Raw genomic sequence first — 19843 nt, forward strand, 5'->3', positions numbered from 1 at the left:
TACCTAGGGACACATACAGACTGAAAGTGAAGGGATGGAAAAAGATATTTCATGCAAATGATAATCAAAAGAAAGCTGGAGTAGCAATACTCATATCAGACAAGATAGACCTTAAAAGAAAGACCATTACAAGAGACAAGGAAGGACACTACATAATGATCAAGAGATCAATCCAAGAAGATATAATAATTGTAAATATTTATGCACCCAACATAGGAGTACCTCAGTACATAAGGCAAATGCCAACAGCCATAAAAGGGGAAATCAACAGGAGCACAATAATAGTGGGGGACTTTAACACCCTACTTACACCAATGGACAGATCATCCAGACAGAAAATAAATAAGGAAACACAAGCTTTAAATGATACAATAGATCAAATAGACAACTGATATTTATAGAACATTCCACCCAAAAGTGGCACAGTACACTTTCTTCTCAAGTGCTCATGGACATTTCTCCAGGATAGATCACATCTTGGGTCACAAATCAAGCCTTTGATAAATTTAAGAAAATTGAAATCATATCAAGTATCTTTTCTGACCACAGTGCTACAAGATTAGAAATCAATTACAGGAAAAAAAACTTTAAAAAATACAAACACATGGAAGCTAACCAATGTGCTACTAAATAACCAAGAGATCACTGAAGAAACCAAAGAGGAAATCAAAAAATACCTAGAAAAAAATGAGAATGAAAAGCACAACAAACCAAAATCTATGGGAGGCAACAACACCAGTTCTAAGAGGGAATTTTATTGCATTACAATCCTACCTCAAGAAATAAGAAAATTCTCACAAAAACAACCTAACCTTACACCTAAAGCAACTAGAGAAAGAGGAACGAACAATACCAAAGTTAGTAGAAGGAAAAAATCATAAAGATAAGAGCAAAAATAAATGAAATAGAGACAAAGAAAACAGTAGCAAAGATCAATGAAACCAAAAGTTGGTTCTTTGAGAATATAAACAAAATTGATAAACCTTTAGCCAGACTCACCCAGAAAAAAAGGAAAAGTGTTCAAATCAATAAAATTAGAAATGAAAAAGGAGAAGTTACAACAGACACCACAGAAATACAAAGGATCAAGAAAGACTACTACAAGCAACAATATGTGAATAAATTGGACAACCTGGAAGAAATGGACAAACTCTTAGAAAGATACAATCTCCATGGACTGAACCAAGAAGAAACAGAAAATATGAAAAGACCAATCACAAGTACTGAAATTAAAACTGTGATTAAAGAGCTCCCAACAAACAAAATTCCAGGACCTGATGGCGTCACAGGAGAATTCTATCAAACATTTAGAGAAGGGTTAATACATATCCTTCTGAAATTATTCCAAAGAATTTCAGAAAAAGGAATATTCCATGAGCCACCATCAGCCTGATACCAAAGCCTGATTTCAAGAAGTTTTTCAATATCCACAAATCAATCATTGTGATACACCATATCAACAAACTGAAGAATAAAAATCATGTGATCACCTCAATATATGCAGAAAAAGCTTTTGACAATATTCAACACACATTTATGGTAAAAAGTCTCCAGACAGTGGGTACAGAGGGATCTTAACCTCAACATAATAAAGGCCATATATGACAAACCTACAGCTAACATCATACTCAATGGTGAAAAGCTGAAAGCATTTCCTCTAAAATCAGGAACAAGACAAGGATGTCCACTCTTGCCACTTGTATTCAACATAGTTTTGGAAGTCCTAGCCAAAGCAATCAGAGAAGAAAAAGAAATGCAAATTGGAAAAGAAGAATTTAAACCGTTAACTGTTTGCAGATGACATGATACTATACATAGAAAATCATAAAGATGTGGCCATAAAACTACTAGAGCTCATCAATGAATTTGGTAAAGTTGCAGGATACAAAATTAATACACAGAAATGTCTTGCATTTCTATACACTAACAACCAAAGATCAGAAAGAAAAATTAAAGAAACAATCCCATTTACCATTGCATTAGAAAGAATAAAATACCTAGTAATAAACCTATCTAAGGAGACAAAGGACCTGTGCTCAGAAAACTATAAGACAGTGATGAAAGAAACCAAAGATGACACAGACAGATGGAAAGATATACTACGTTCTTGGATTGAAAGAATCAATACTGTCAAAATGACTATACTACCCAAGGCAATCAATAGATGCCAAGGAAATGCAATCCCTGTCAAATTACCAATGGCATTTTTCACAGAACTAGAACAAAAAATCTTAAACTTTGTATGGAGACACAAAAGACCCCAAATAGCTAAAGGAATCTTGAGAAAAAACAATAAAGCTGGAGGAATCAGGATCTCTGACTTCAGACTATACCTCAAAACTACAGTAATCAAAACAGTGTGGTACTGGCATAAAATCAGAAATATAGGTCAAAGGAACAGAATAGAAAGTCCAGAGATAAACCCATGCACCTATGTTCACCTAATCTATGACAAAGGAGGGAAGAATATACAATGGAGAAAAGACAGTCTCTTCAATAAGTGGTTCTGGAAACACTGGACAGCTACATGTAAAAGGATGAAATTAGAACACTCCCTAACATCATACACAAAAATAAACTCAAAATAGATCCTCCCTGTCAGAAATTGGAGCAAGATATTTTTTGATCCACCTCCTAGAGTAATGGAAATAAAAACAAAAATAAACAAATGGGACCTAATTAAACATAAAAGCTTTTGCACAGCAAATGAAACCATAAACAAAATAAAAAGGTAACCCTCAGAATGGGAGAAAATATTTGCAAATGAAGCAACCAACAAGGGATTAATCTCCAAAATATACAAACAGCTCATACAGCTTAATATTACAAAAACAAACAATCCAATCAAAAAGTGGGCAGAAGATCTAAATAGACATTTCTCCAAAGAAGACATACAGATGGCCAAGAGGCACACGAAAAGATGCTCAACGTTGTTAATATTAGAGAAATGCAAATAAACGTACCATGAGATATTGCCTCATACCAGTCAGAATGGCCATCAACAAAAAACCTACAAACAATAAATGCTGGAGAGGGTGTAGAGAAAAGGGAATCCTCCTACACTGTTGGTGGGAATGTAAATTGGTACAGCCACTACGGAGAACAATACAGAGTGTCCTTAAAAAACTGAAAATAGAGCTACCATATGATCCAGCAATCCCACTTCTGGCCATATATCTGGAGGAAAACATGGTTCAAAAGGATGCATTCACCCCGATGTTCAATGCAGCACTCTTTACAATAGCCAAGACATGGAAGCAACCTAAATGTCCATTGACGGATGAGTGGATAAAGAAGATGTGGTACATTTATACAATGGAATATTACTTAGCCTTAAAAGAAGAATGAAGTAATGCCATTTTCAGCAACATGGATGGACCTGGAAATTAACACACCAAGTGAAGTAAGACAGAGAAAGACAAATATCATATGATATTGCTTATATGTGGAATCTAAAAAAATATGATACAAATGAACTAATTTACAAAACAGACTCACAGACTTAGAGAAGAACTCATGGTTACCAGAGGGGAAGAGTGGAGGAGAGGGATAGATTGGGAGTTTGAGATTGACATGTACACACTGCTGTATTTAACATAGATAACAAACAAGGACCTACTCTGTAGCAGAGGGAACACTGATCAATATTCTATAATAACCTAAATGGGAAAAGAATTTGAAAAAGAATAGATACCTGTATATGTATAACTGAATGACTTTGCTGTACACTTGAAACTAACACAACACTCTTAATCAATTGTGCTCACATATAAAATAAAAATTAAAAATAAAATAATAAAGCTGCTGGCACATTTAAGATAATGCAGTTATTAAGAATCATTAAGGGGACTTGCCTGGTGGTGCAGTGGCTAAGAATCCGCCTGCCAATGCAGGGGACACAGGCTCTATCCCTGCCCCGGGAAGATCCCACATGTCGCAGAGCAACTAAGTCCGTGTGCCACAACTACTAAGCCTGCACTCTAGAGCCTGCGAGCCACAATTACTGAAGCCCGTGCTCGTAGAGCCCGTGCTCCGCAACAAGAGAAGCCACCGCAATGAGAAGCCCGCACACCGCAACAAAGAGTAGCCCCCACTCGCCACAAGTAGAGAAAGCCCCGTGCATAGCAACGAAGACCCAAATGCAGCCAAGAATAAATAAATAAATAACAAATTTATTTTTAAAATATAAAAGAATCATTAAGAACACAAGGAAACAAAATGAACCATTGGGTTTTCTTAGTTCCAAGCAAAATACCACTCTAAAAGCTCTGTTAATATTAATAAGTCCACAGTTAGCAAAATAAATTTGGATTACTTAATATATTCCTCATATATAATGTGAGCTGTTTTTTCTGTTCTTTGGACAACAGTATAAACTCACTGATCTTTGCATTTTCTCCTTTGGACCTTTCTAAAAACTGAAAACAACTCTACAGACAGCTCTTTTGTTTTCCAACAGAATCATAATATTATATTAATTATAAAATAGTAACTATAATTTCTTAAGTGTTTCATGTTTTTTTAGGAAATTCTCAGTAAACCATTTTATTTAATCCTCAAAACTAATATCTGAAGTAGGTACTAGTCTCATTATCATTTTATAAATGAGAAGACTGAAATCCACTGAGATTAAGTAATATACCCAAGGTCATACAACTAGTAAAAAACAAATCTCAAACTTTTAACTACTGTTCCATACAGCTTCCCTATTCATGAGTCTGGTAATAGTAATAATATTTTCTACTGTTTTTCCTTTCAACTGCATAGTTTTCATTATAGCTTTAAAAGTCTTTGGACATCTAGTCTGAGAAACCTTATTTTCAAAATCTTACCAATGTAAAAGTGTGTATCCCACTGTATATCCCTCATGGAAAAAGACATTTGGACCACAACACATTCCTGTACTCACTGCTCTGCTTCATTCCAAGCAATTTCTTCTAGATCATTCCTAAAACAATACCACCTCCACTCCAGCTACTTATTTGGTCATCCTTTCCCTCCCTATTTGAGCTGTTCAGCATCACTGAAGACAGCTTGAAAACGACCCTGACAGTAATGTTGAAGAATCTTCCAATAGCCTGATAGCCAATATCATCAAGGATCTGGGACAATCTCGTGGCATGTGTCACACCTTTACTCTTCTGTTCAGAAATCCTGTCAGCAACTACTTTCTGCAGATCCTTGTGACTTAGAAAATAGCCTCTCTATAAACTATGTAAAAATGAATAGTAGATGTGTGCTAGCAGCCCTGGGAAATTCTGAAGTGTCAGTTTAATATCCTGGGTGTTGCTGCCTGAACTTGAAAAGTCAATTCAGGTTATAAAAATTTCAGTAAGTTGCCACAAATCCCTGAATGTTCTCCTCAGTTCATGTAGAGCAAAGGTAATGGTCCACAGGAGAAAAGCAGCGGAAAAAATAATGGATCCCATCTCATTAATTGAGAGCTGGCTTTTGTAAAGGATAATGATATAAAATCCTATTTCCTTCATAACCCCCTATTTTAGGGTAATAAAAATATACATGAGCCATTACACACTCCAGTGTTATCATACGCAAGTCAGAATGAAATCATAGAAATACTATTTTCTTCCACTATCGTCTCATTTATACAAGATAAAGTATACAATTTTTGCCTCTCAGGTTATAATTCAATTAACAAGTATTTTAGTCATCAATTATCTATACTACAAATGGGATTATCACTGATTCAACTTTTGAGAAAATTGTAATGCCAACTTAAATAACGGAACAATGTTCTTTTTGTAGGAAACTTTTCTTTAGCTTAATACATTAGAGCATTATACATTGTTTTTGTCAGTTGAATCACTCTGTCAATATGACACCATAGAAAATACATTCATTTATTACTAAAATGATGTAACTATGTTATTTTGGCATGAATGTCCTAAAAGAACCTGACTTTCATGAAGTATTCAGGAAAGTGAGAATAGCCAAAACATTTTTTACTTCAGTTACGTATGATTAATAAAATCTATTATCACTGAGCTGAAATCAAGTTATCTAATATAATGCAGTGTTTTAGCTGATACCTACATTGAGTACTTAAAATTAGTTTGTTCATTTATTTATTACACAATCATTTAATAAACATCTACTCTGTGGCAAACAGTGTGGCAGATGCCGGAGCTATGAAGACTGATGGGTGTTGGTCCTTTCTCTCCAAGAGTTCACAGACATATTTAGTAGACCTATATGTGAAGAAATTAAATATATTGCAGAGTGATATGTTCTATAATAAGAGAAGGGACAGATCATGTATGGGACCACTGATCAAGAATCTAAACTATGCATAGAAAGATTAGGAGGAACTTCAAAAGTTTTTTTCAATGTTCTTCTGAAATCAAGTTCTTTTACCAGTTGGTTTGTTTTATTATAACACAAAGCCTCAAATACTATATCATTTGACTATCTATCCATAAATAGATGCACTGGCAATCAAAGCAGCCTGACCACTTGAAAAATCTGTCCTAATAATAATATTGTTACTGTTGTCACAAACACTCTATGAGGAAGTCAGAAATACCTTCATTTTACAGATGGGCAAAGGGCAATGCAATGAGATTAATTAACTGCCAAACACTGAATTGTAGTAAATGTTCTACCTGGGATGAAAACTGATTCCTAAGCCTAAGATCTTCCTGCTCTGCTAGACTGCCCAGCTTAACTAACCTGCCCCCAAAGCTATCAGAGATGTGCTCTATGTGCATACTCAAACATGCATTTCAATGACTTAGTTAAAAACAAAGTTGAAACGTTTGAGCATCTGAAAGATAGTATCACCTTAGTGAGAAGAGTGACAGCATAGAGACTCTGGAGGCTAGTAGTGAAGAATAAGACTGGAAACTACTCAAATACATGTATTGCATTTTGAACACACATATTACATGACTGACTTCAAAACTGTTTCTTGGTAAGTTCCTGACATACTTCTTATATCTACATTTCTCTATGACATACTCTAAAATGAATTTATCTTCCAGGCAAGTAGAAGAATAGACTAAACAGTACTGAAATTATAGTTGACTATAAATGGGAACTACATTGGTTAAGTAATCTGTTACAATGGGAAAATTAATGTAAGTTGCATAGAGGTAAATAGCTAAGATCATGTGTGTCCAGAGAGGCAACAGGGCATAGAGGTTAAGGGTTTAAGCCTTGGAATCAGATTTCCTGTGCTCAATCCTTGCCCCTAGTGCATAGTTGTTGTGTAATTTGGGGCAAACTTAACTTCTCTGTGTCTTACTTTTATCACTGTAAAAGAGGAAAAATAATAATAGCGCCCACCTCAAAGCACTGCTGTGAGGATAAAGTGAGTTAAACTTATTAAAGCTAAGAACGTACCTGGCTCAAAGTAGTGTTCCATAAATATGTGCTATTATACTAACATAAAGCACATTTTTATTGCTGCAGTATTAGTATGTGGTCTAAAGCTATCTAGTTCAGAAAGAATATGTAATGTAATTTCTACCCTTACAATAGTTATGTACACTTCCAACCCCCTCGTACACCACCTAAACACCCATTATCAGTGGCAGAAAACATATCTCAGGGCAAAATGGTGAGAATATCATGCAATTATTTAGCAAATATGCCAAATAGGAACTTAACCTCCAAATTTGACTCCTGCAATGGTTGCTTTCCATCCATTTCTACCAGCTGCTTTAATTACTCTGTTAATATGTGAGTTACTAGGTCCTTGACATTTGCAATCCTTCCAATTTTATAGACGAGACTCAGACTATTTTAGTAATAATCCTTTATCTGTATTCCTTTAGGGAGTAAAAGGACAAGAATGCAATTTTGAGAAAGAAAACATGGATTTTATTTTGGGCTCCACTACCTTTGCATTGCACATCTTTAGAAAAGCTATTCAGCCCCTCTGAGCTTTAAAGTTTCTCATCTGCAAAATTTAAATGATAATAATAATATCTACCTTACTGGGCTGGTATGAAAATAGAATAGATAATGCCTATATACATTTGTAAATATTACCCATCCCCCAAAAGGGAAGAATTCTGGTATTGTCTGGTATTGTCCTGATCTTTCTGGGGAAACATTGTAACAGACATGAGTGATGAGCCAAACATCTACTTACACTACTAGGCTTGGGATGTAATGACCTGGACCTGGAACTGCAAGAATGTGAATTATGTGCTTCTCTTATTTCTTCCACTCTATTCACCTCAGGAGAAGAGGGACTATCTGCAAAAATTCTGTTAGGAAAGACAAAAATTATTGTGCAAAATGATGCTATAGAAAAACATCTAACAGCAAGAGTAAATATACTGTTTGTTACTGAATGACAGGTGGAGGAGGAGCTTACCAGTATGTAGGTGAAATATGCCATTTTGAAAACACATATGGGTCAGATAAAATATGGAAATATTAATGGTTGTAATCTCTAGGAAGTGGGATTACAAATATTTTTTTCTTCTTTAAATTTCTCCCATTAACATGTTTCCTTCTATTAACATGTATTACTTTAGTAATAAGATAAAAATGTTATCTCAAAAAGAGAAAGATTACAAAATCTTAATATTCTGTTTGTGTTTTCCTATGTAGCTTTAAGTCCCAAAACTCAGTTGTTTTTACCCTAGCTTTCCCGTCAACATTTCTTCACCTAACCACTTTGTAAATGCTCACGTGTCATTGTATTTTTTTCCCTTTTACATGTCTGCCAATCCCCTAGCATTTACCTTTACACTCCTGGCCCTTGATTCTCTATGATCATTCAAATGTTGTATATGACATTCTTCCTTATCTTCTCATGTCTTCATCCCACGTTCCTGTGAGTCAAACCTGCCTTTCTAAGCCACTGTTTTCCTCATCCCCATTCTCCATGTCCTGGACCCACATCTGACCTAGACATGCACTATCCCAATTTCAAACCCTTTAGGAGCATGACAATTTCACTTCCTCACTCCCCTCTTTCTGTGCTTCTCAAAACAATCCACATCATAGAAAAAAAAAAGTACTTTTTAACATATTTAAAACCTGTTCCTTCTACCTGCAGCCACTCCACTGACTTGACCATCACTGAAATCTTTCCAACTGTGCCCATCCACATACTCACCATTTCCCTCTAACAGTAAAGGGAATGTCTTTGGCTCCTTGCTCTCTTTTTTCTATGTCCTTTGTGTTATTCAGGTCTAATGTCTCAAACATAGATCCTAACACAGCTTCAAAACTTATCTCTGTCTCCAGTATCCTTTCTTCCACAAATTCTAAAACAATGTAACTCAAACTTAATTTAACCATGAAATTTCTTTTATATAAGAATCTGTGTTTTGTTGTTATTGCCATGTCAAATACTCCTTCCACTACCTTTCAGCCTCAGCACCATCTTGCACTGCATCATGGGGCTCTGAAGAGAATGTTTCAATATTTCTGCACAGTTAGTACTTTTAGTGCTTTCTGAGCAAATTTTACTGAAATGTACCTGGGCTAAAAGACAAAGCTAAATTATAACTGAATGGATCATGAGAATTACAGAGAGATTTAACTTCCAGGAGTTTCAGGAGAGAATAAAACCATAAACAAACCTTGGGTGAAATGTCAGAGGTAATAGTCTTTTCTTCCCACTAAGACATATATTTACATTCCAAAGGATAAAAACTCAGAATCCTTCTTAAGGAACAGTGATTTCTCTCTATCTTCCAGGGAGTGAGTGGGGGAATTATTCCCCTATAAGCCCCCAAATTCTTAACTTTAGGCTTCCTCACCTAGCACACAGATCCCAGTATGTGTAGGAAGACATCTGGTCCTCATACCATTACCCTCAAAAAGGGAAACTGAGGCATGGGGAATAGGCCCAGTTAGGTAATAATTAATCTGACTGCCTTAAAGTTATCATATCTACTCTCAGGACAATGTAAATAGGATATTAAACACTCATCACATACTATGTCCATCTAATCAAACTCATTCCTCTGTCCCTTCCCACTTCTTGTCTAGTCCTTTAAAAAATGATTATTAAAAGGCTGTACTATACAGAATTTATTTATCCCTACATCCCATGTCATTCCAATTGCTTTTTCATCATCTGAATGCCTCCTTTCCTCCTTTTAATCAATTTAAATACTTCTTTGCCATTAAAAATTGGAAAAGTCTACTCTGAGTAAAATCCTTCATGTTGCTCAATTTATTGGGCCATGCATTTCAAAGTCTTATACTTGGCTAGTAATTAAACAATATATAATGTCATGTTAACTCAATTTCAAGGCAGACATTCTTAACTCCATTTTAAATATAAGGAACCAGAATATAAAAAAAAAAAAAAGAAAAATTGCCCGGAGTCATAGAGTTAGTAAGGGAAAGGACCATGATTCAGATCTGTCATTGTTTAACATAAGGATTAGCCATGTGGCTTTCTTTGGCCAATAAAATGTCATCAGAATTGACACAAGTTATCTCTTAGCAGAAGTGTGAAGGGCTTTTTCATGGTTCTTTCTGACACAATCCCAGCATTTTCATCAACAAGCATCCTTAGTGAAAAAAATATAGATATAAGGTACAGTCAAAAAAACATGATATACAGGTACCATAAATGAGAAAAGAAATCTTTGTTAAAGCCAATGAGATTTTCAAATTCTTTGTTAGTATTAGTATAATATATTTTAGTCTAAGCTAGCTAAACAGAAAAATTATTACAGGTAGTAAAGTGCAGCCAGAACAGAACCCTAAAATATGTGGACCAGACCTGCGGCTATCAGCAAGGAAATTTTTTTGGAGAAAGGCAACAATCTATATTATGCAATAGCAAATATTTGGTAAAACTGACTCCTGTAATAAGTTGAAGGGCAGATAATATACCTGACCATCTTGTGACTTCAAATTCAAAAGTCTGAAAAAGTATATTGCTAGCATGAACTGGCTGCTGTTGGCTGCTTTTTGGCAAGGTACTATAAGTAAAAGATGAACACAGAAAAGAACTAGCTAATTTGCAAGAGAACTGGGTGGGTAGGGGGGGACCCAGAAGAGAGTCTAGAAATTCTAGGCCTTACTGAAGTACAAGATACAACTTGTCTTTAGTCCTTACTGGTAAATAATAAACCTGAAAACAGGCTGATTAAAATTCAGCTTCATATCAAAGACCAAATTAAAGAGCCTTTTTCAAAAAAACTATGTATTAATTAAGATGGCAACCAACAGATTTTTTCAGTTTTACAAAATTGTTCAAGGAAAAGAGGTTAATGGTATGGCTCTCCTGTGAACATTTGACAACTACAAGATACGTGTTATAGGCAGAATAATGTCTCCCCAAAGGTGTCCATGTCCCTCCTGATCCTCACTGACTATATACTACCTTACATGGCAATATGATTAAGACTTCTAAATGGGGAGATTATTCTGTATTATCTGAATGAGCCAATGTGATCACAAAGGTCCTTATAAGTAAAAAAAGGAGAGAGGAAATGAGTCAGAGAAGGAAATGTGATGAGGATGCTGGCTTTGAAAATGGAAGGGGGCCATGAGTCAACAGTGTGAGAGAGGAAGAAGCCTCTAGAAGCTGGAACATACAGGGGAACAGATTTTCCCCTAGAACCTCTAAAAGGAACACAGCCCTGCCAACACCTTGATTTAGTCCATGAGACCCATTTTGGACTTCTTACCTCTAGAACTATATAACAATAAATTTGTATTAAGACTATTGTTAACTACTGATAAGGATATCTTTTAACCCTAAATTTGCAGTAGTTCATTATAGTAGCGACAGAAAACTAATACTGTAGCCATAACTAAGTCAAGAAAGACCGGGCATGTCTCAAAAGGAATTGTGGATATTGATCAATATTGATTTTATCAATCAAATTAATAAAAGCAGACTCAGTTCTTAAGATAGTTGTAATAGCAAAAGAATCATGAATTTAGACTAAGAGAGGCTGTGACTATTTGAGAATTGAAATTGTCCCTTTGATTTCAATGAGCGGGAAACAGGTTGAGACCCCTGCTCAGACCCCAAGCAGAGCATACACTCCAATTCATTCTTTAGATATGACAAAAGAGGATACATGGAAGTAGGAGGACCTCCAAGATGGTGGAGCCAAGAGTCCCAAGAGTCTTGGAGGGCAATGGACTGGGGACTAATTGAGAATTCTTCCTCATCTTCACATTAGGGACCGTCACACTATCCCAATGTGATTTCAGAATTGCTGTGATCAATGACTTTTTGTACCCCCCATTCTTTTCTTTTTCAGATGGGAATACTCTATTTGTCATAATTATCCAGTCCCTATTCTTCTATTGATATGTAGGAGAATATGGAGCATGAAGGAGTGACTTTTTTAAAGAAATAAGCCTCCAACTCAAGAGAAACCACACTTGGACCTGATGTGGAGACTGTCATACAAACCTGGACTTTGAGCCTGATTGGATGGGACTTTTAGATTATTTCCATTGGAAGAGAATTCTAATATGTCATGTATTTTGGGTACAGAAGGAAGATAACTGGATTTTGTTACCAAGTAGTGGACTAAGACAGAGTTTATTATTGTTTCCAAACATGTTATGCTCCTCCCTGTGGAACAATTGTACTTCCCTGCCCTGTTGATGTCAGGCTTGGTCATGTGAGTTGCTTGGACAGTAAAAAATGAGTCCAAGTAAAATATGTCACTTCTGAAGAGAGAAGCTTTAAGAATCACTGCAATCTAGCAACTCTCTTCTTTCTCTCTGCCACAGGCCCAGCAGTGCTCCACATAAGGGTTGCTTTGTTGGCTTAAGTTTCCAGAATAAAAGCGTTGTGAAACTGAGCCATAGGCAATGAATGACTCACGATTAGCATGTAGCATGAGTAAGCAATGAAGCTTTCTTTTTGCTGTAAACCACTGTAATTGTGATTGGGATGTTGGATGTAGTATAACAGCCTAAGCTGGCTTACACAGGTGAGGACAAAGAGATATGACTGATGACCACTGTTCCTAATAGAATGACCCAAGAGACAGTACTATTAGATATATTTGATTACTTTAGTTCAGTAGAAAGCTCTGACTATAGAATAATACAAAAATCATTCTATGTATATGTGTGGTTTATAACTTACAGATGGGTGCTGAATTTTATATTTGAGAACAGCTGCAAGAAAAAGAATTCCACATGGTACTAGGGGAGCCCAGAAGAGAAAGCAATCATTCAGTTGAAGAAAAATTTTAAAACCTATTTAAGAAAAAAAGAGGGTGAGACATAATCTGTGCTCCAATCTGGTGAAATGTTAGAGTCACAATTCTTCCACAACAAATGGTAGATTTCCAACATGACAGAGAAGATGATAAAGGAGTCTTTGACATCACATTCATGTATTTAATGATCATATTGCATAAGGGCAGATGTCCATGAACCAACATGACTTACTTGCAATAGCTGCATCACAAAGCCGTTAAATTTGCATCACCACATATTTCTAAAGTGAAAACACAAAACTAATCCTTAAAACTCATTCCCAAAGCAGAAGTTTGCACTTGTAATAAACAAGATCCATATATGTACATGTCAAAAACAAGGTAGTGAATATCTGGTCCAGAGAAGACAGGGATACAGTTTATATCATCAAAAGGAATGTTCACTCCCCCACTGTGACATTTGAGTAAAAGAAAAATTGTGACAACTTGAACGTCAACTCTATCTTACAGAGGAAAAATTTCCTAAAACTCCCACATAATATAATTATGGAGGCCAGGAAGGCAGTCCCACCCTCTCAACTTGTTAATATTGAGGGGGAGAGAGACCAATGGTAAGAGTCTGAGATTGTGTTGCAGCTGTTACAGCTGTGGCTGTTTTTGTTGCTGTTACTACTGTTGTTATTTTAGGTACAGATCTTTCTCCTCTAATCGCTGATTCATTGAGTCACTGTCCATTGTCTGGAGGCATTTTATTGTGGTTGGACAAAGGCTATGCTTTGAAGGTAGTGAATAAGAAGAAGTAAAGAAGCAATGACGTTTGGACTTTGGATTTTACGCCCCCCAAGGCATTTATTCAACATGCCTTGAGAATTGTGCACAGTGGCCAGAAGGCATGCCTTTGAATATGCAAAATGATTTCAATATTGCTCATATAACACACCTGAGGAGGTGGTAGGTGTTGAAGCTTGCCTCCAAATGCTCACCTACAGGAAAGAAACTGACAATAAGGAATACCAAAGCTGCCAAGAATAGGAAGCACAAAACAGTACAGCTTTTTAATGATGTATAAACTTAATTAGAAATTTCTTTCCAGCTTATTACTAAGAGTATTATATTCAACCTATAGTACACAAAAAGATTCTCAAATAGTACACTCAATATACATCACACATTTTTAATACTATGATACGTTGCATAAATAAAACTAGTTTAAAGCATTGGGATATGAAAGATTCCAATTCTCTTAGCTAATAATACAGGAGTCACAAACTTAAATAACTGTAAGAATGAGTCAGGGAGAACCTCAGAGTTGGGGAGACAACACAATGTATTGGAGACTATCAAATCAAAATGCACACATCCCATCTAAAGGGGTGGCTACCACAAAACTCCATCAAATATTCCCTTATAGAAAAGTAAGCCCAGTGCAGTCATCTGATTTTCCAGGACAAGCCAGAAATCCAGAATTTTATGTCAAATTCCTTGATTTTTAAATGATACCCACTAATTCAAAGAAGTAATAATAACTTAAACCCTGTGAATGGCAACAATGTATGTGCTCAACAAACATCTCTGCAGGACAGACTGGCCCAAAGACCCAAGTTTCCAGCTTCTGGGCTACCACTGTTGATCCTCTCCACTCTGCAGTTATAGTCCTTTCTCAGATACCAAAGAACACCAATGAAACGGGAGTTTCTTTTTGTTTGACCTAAAACTAAAGTTTAGATTAAAGGAAAAATAGACATTTTGTCATCGAGTACCATGACCATAAAATTCCTCTTTTACAAGTAACATGTTTGGGGTGGGCTAGTCTTTTGGAGCTATTGTTAAATTTAAAGTAAGAGCCAAATGTTATTTACAGAACTATTTTGCTGGGAGCACGATGTAGCAAGTATACACATAACTAGGATTTAAGAGAGATTCTAGGCCTGACCCTGCTGTTTTCCTCTCCAGAGTGAACAGGTGGGATCTAGGATAAACTGAAAGACAGAAGTGACTAATCATCTATAATCTGAGGTCTTTCCTGTGTTTCCTGGGTGATTGCTACTTGGAGGTTTGTTGCAGTGAGAGAACTTGCATGAGTTGGGGCACAGGATTCAGGGCAATGGATCAATCTATGATCACTATTTTCCATGGTGTGGCCAAAAATATATATATATATATATATATATATAGTAGGAAAAAAAGGAAAATGGGTTTAGGAGTGGCTCCCTGCAGATGTTTGAATAGCTTATAGGAGATGAAAATGTTATACCTACTTGTGTCCCTGGAGGACAGAATAAGAAACCAGGGACAGACTGCACAGGAAGGTAGAGATACCCAAAGGTGGACTTGAGTTGTCAGCCTCAATTCGTATTATTTCCTGAAGTTGAAAATACACCTCATTATTCACAGATTCCATATCTGTGAATTCACCTGCTCACTAAATTTATTTGTACCTTCCAAATCATTACTCTTGGTGCTTTCACAGTCATGGTCATTCCCAGGCATGGGCATGCACAGAGCTGTATCTCAGTCACCTGCACGCATATTCCCAGCTGAGGTAGAACAAGGCATCCTCCTGCCTTCTGCTTCAGCTCTCATACTGTAAACAAGTAGTCTTTTCATGGTCTATTTAGTGCCACATTTTTCAAAATTTTGTCCTTTTTTGGAGGGATTTTGCTGTTTAAAATTTGCCCCAAGCATATTGCTGAAGGGCTGTCTAGTGTTCCTAGTCACAAAAAGGCTGTGATGTGCCTTACAAAGAAAACACATGTATTAAAGAAACTTCCTTGAGGCATGGGTTATAATGCTTTTGGCCATGAGTTCAAAGTTAATGAACCAACATTACATATTAAATAAGGTGCTTTAAACAGAAAAACACATAAAAGAAAATTATGTATTGATTGGTTTACAAGAATGCTATGACCAGAGGTTGGCAGGAACCTAACCCCATATTTCTCCTAGGCGCAATGATTTTGTATCCACTAATTTAGCATTCAAGGCAACTTTAAAAAAAGATAAGTACCATAAATACAAGAATTATTAAATAGCAATTTGATAATCTCTTAAGAATGATGTCATGCAGAGGTTTCACACCTCAGATCAAAGGACAAAAACAACAAAAAAATCATGCAGTGTCCTTTTCAGCCTCAAATTCTAGTACTCATTGAAGAGCTGATTCAGACCTCAGATGGTGGTTTGATTAATCTTTCACATCTTTGACCTCTTTCACCTCTCAAATACAATGATTCTACAATTGTTCAGGGAGCTGATTCAATCTCAGTTTCCACTTGTATATATTATGAAAATGGCAAAAAATAATACTTTAGATCTCTTCCCAGCTCTAAAATTCTATAATCCAAGAAAAAGATTTTCTTAACACTTTCCTGGAAAAATATACATTTTGTCATTAAGTACCATGACCATAAAGCTTCCCCTTCTAACATCAAATTCTATTTCAAATTTTTTACTCTCCATTCAGTATTTTATTTATAGCAATCACCAATTGCTATTTCTTATTTATGATTTTTTTAATTGGTTACTGTCTTTAATTGGTTGGAAGGGGAAAAGCCTCCTAAAGTTTTCCTTCATATCAAATATTTCACACTTTTAAAGAATGCTTGGAATCCCTTTGCTCCCCCCACACCGCCTTTACTCATTCAAAAGAACTGGATCCAGAATGTTGTAATGGACCATGTGCCATGTACCTGCTATCTTAAACCAAATGGATAATAAGCTGATGAAACCCTACAGTGCATCCCAATGAATATGAAATTAGCCTTGAGGTAACAAGCTTTGTTTTCCTGTAACCCTAATTTTAGGACAAGTCTCTTAGCCTCCTGAGTGGTTTTCTAGAAAAAACTCAGAATCACATGTGGTTATTTTGAATCAGTCCATGAATCTGCCTGAACTGAGTAAGCACACAGCCTATCAAGTGATCTGGGCAGCAACCCAGCTTAACCATTTTCCTTATTCTTGAGGGTTTTTTTTAAAGGACCAGATCTGAAATTGTGTGATTATCTGCATAATTTAATATTACACATCTACAAAAGAGAAATGAGCTTTTAAGTGTGAGTGCCTCTAAGGAAGAAGAATCAATACACAACAAAGAAAGAGGCCAAACTACAGTGAAAGGGAAAAAAAGAGAGAGGGTTAAGGCTGTATCAGAAGTAAAATAGGATCGAAGAATAAGAATCAATATAGTAGTTCAAATAAAGCAACTCAAATTGTTTCAGCTATGTTTCTCTTCCGCCATTAAGCTCTTAGAGTAACTTGATCATAATATTATCATTAAGTATCTCTGAATATCTTAAGGATAACTACATCATTTGAGTCAGTATGATTTAATCATCTCTGAATTCATAAATACATGCTTAGGATGCAGGTGGTTGTTCATAAATGTTGAGTTTAATTAAATTGAAGGCTGCTATTATTTTGGTTATTCATACCACTGCTTTTCAAAAACTTATGACTCTCAAAGGAAGCAGCAGGGTCTTAGATCAGAGCATGTGAGTGGCCCAATGTATAATGTCTTGCCAGCCTGGGGTGATAGGACGGGTGAAAAACAAAAGCCAAAAATACTAGTAGAAATGTAAATAGAAATGCATCATCCTTTCTTCCCTAAAATAAGATTTATTGATTTGTCCTTAAATGTACCCAAGTATATTTGCCTTCACCTAGGAACTCGAACAGATTTTTGAGAGAACATTGGTAAGTTTAATATTATCCAGTCTAAGATTTAAGTTTTACAGCTATGGTGATTTCATTTTATCATGAAACCAAAAATAATAGAAAACCTCTTATGCTATGCTCATGGGCATCAGTAAAGTCCAAAAGTATTTGTCTCTTATTTCCCCTAACTTACCTAAAACTAAGTTGTCTTATGCCATTAACAAATTATAATAAAATCTTTATCATCAATTTAATCAATTAATTTTATAAATAAAATTTAAAATAAGATGAAATGCAGCTGTTCACATCACAGATGCACCTTATTATATTCAACAACAAATACTTCCCAAATAACTACTATATACTAGGTGAGTGAGGCAATAGGATGATTGGTAAATCATAATCCCTACTCTCAGAGAGATTACAGTCTTGTCAGAAAGATAAACAATTATATAGTGTGGTATAATATAATCTCCTAAATACTATATCAGAAGTAAGCATGGCATGGTAGAATGGGGGAGATGGTTGGGTACATGTGAGGGGAACATAACCTAGATTGGAGTAGAATTAGATCAGTCTCTAATGTAACAGTGATTCTCAAATTTTGACGTAAATCATAATTACCTGGAAGGATAATCTAAACATCGATTGCAGGGCTCTACCTCCAGATTTTCTGCTTCAGTAGATCCAAAGTGAGGTCAAAGGATTGGTATTTCCAATAAGTTCCCAGGTGAGATTAATTCTGCTAGTCTGGAGACTATACTTTGAGTTCAGCTGCCCTCAAATAACCCAATTGTAGAAAATTGTTAACAAATTTACAAATGCAGTCTCAGGAGCCTATACCTGGCCAAACAGTAAAAGCAAATTAATAAATTTATTAGGACATGATAAAAAATATTATAATAGAGGTATTTAGAAGTCTCCTCAGAAAGACATAAAAAAATCATCTAAATCATAATGGCAAGGGATGTCAAAAAATGTTCCTAAGGTAAGATGATGTTTGGGTTGCTTTGAAAGAAAGAATTACTATGTAGAAGAGGAAAAACATTTCAGGCACAGAAAATGGTATGCAAGAAGAGTCAGAGAGACCTGGGTTGGACTCACTTTCACTTATTCTAAGAGCATCCATCAAGTTTCTTATCCCTTAGTAAAATGGGTCTAACAGTAGTAAGTTTACTAGGTGGAACTGTTGTGATTACATGAAATAACATATGTAAATTTGCAAAACACAATGCCAGGGTCAGAATATATGATCAGCAAATGCTGGCTACTCTTATTGAAGATGATGAAGTTATTATTGTTGCTTTTGTTTCTACAAAACAAAACTTTATGGCTATAAAGTATTGTGAGCCATGCCAGATGCTACATATAGGTCCTGTGACTAAAGTATAACAAGTAAAAGTTGAAGATAGAGACTTATAAGATCTATTTCATGAAGAGCTTCATGTGTGCTAAAGCTAAATGGCTTGAAAATTTTCATGAAAGTTGTAAAAATCCATTGAAAGGTTTTAAGCAGGGAATCTGCAAAGATCAGATGTACATTTTAGAAGGATCATTTCTAGGTGGATTCATGGGTGCTAGACAAGGAAGAAGAAGGCTAGCTGGGAAGCCACTGAATAATCCAACCTAAACTAAGGCAATGACAATAACAAACCTGAAGAGTCAGAGATGGATTCAAGGGTACTTGCATTATACATGGAGAGGAAAGGTGGGTAAGATAGGGTAAGATGGAATGGTTAAAGATGACTTGCAAGTTTCTCCTGAATCTGAAAAAAGAGAAAAGAAAGCTCAGTTAGAATACACCCTCACACCATACACAAAAATAAACTCAAAATGGCTTAAAAACTTAAATATAAGACATGACACCATAAAACACCTAGAAGAGAACATAAGCAAAACATTATTTGACATAAATCATTCTAATGTTTTCTTAGGTCAGTCTTGCAAGGCAATAGAAATAAAAGCAAAAATAAACAAATTGGACCTAATCAAACTTATAAGATTTGCTCAGCAAAGAAAACCACAAACAAAACGAAAAAACAACCTACAGACTG

This window comes from Monodon monoceros, unplaced genomic scaffold (genome assembly GCF_005190385.1).
Source record: "Monodon monoceros isolate NGI ecotype Baffin Bay Population unplaced genomic scaffold, NGI_Narwhal_1 Super_Scaffold_8, whole genome shotgun sequence".
Classification (NCBI taxonomy): domain Eukaryota; kingdom Metazoa; phylum Chordata; class Mammalia; order Artiodactyla; family Monodontidae; genus Monodon; species Monodon monoceros.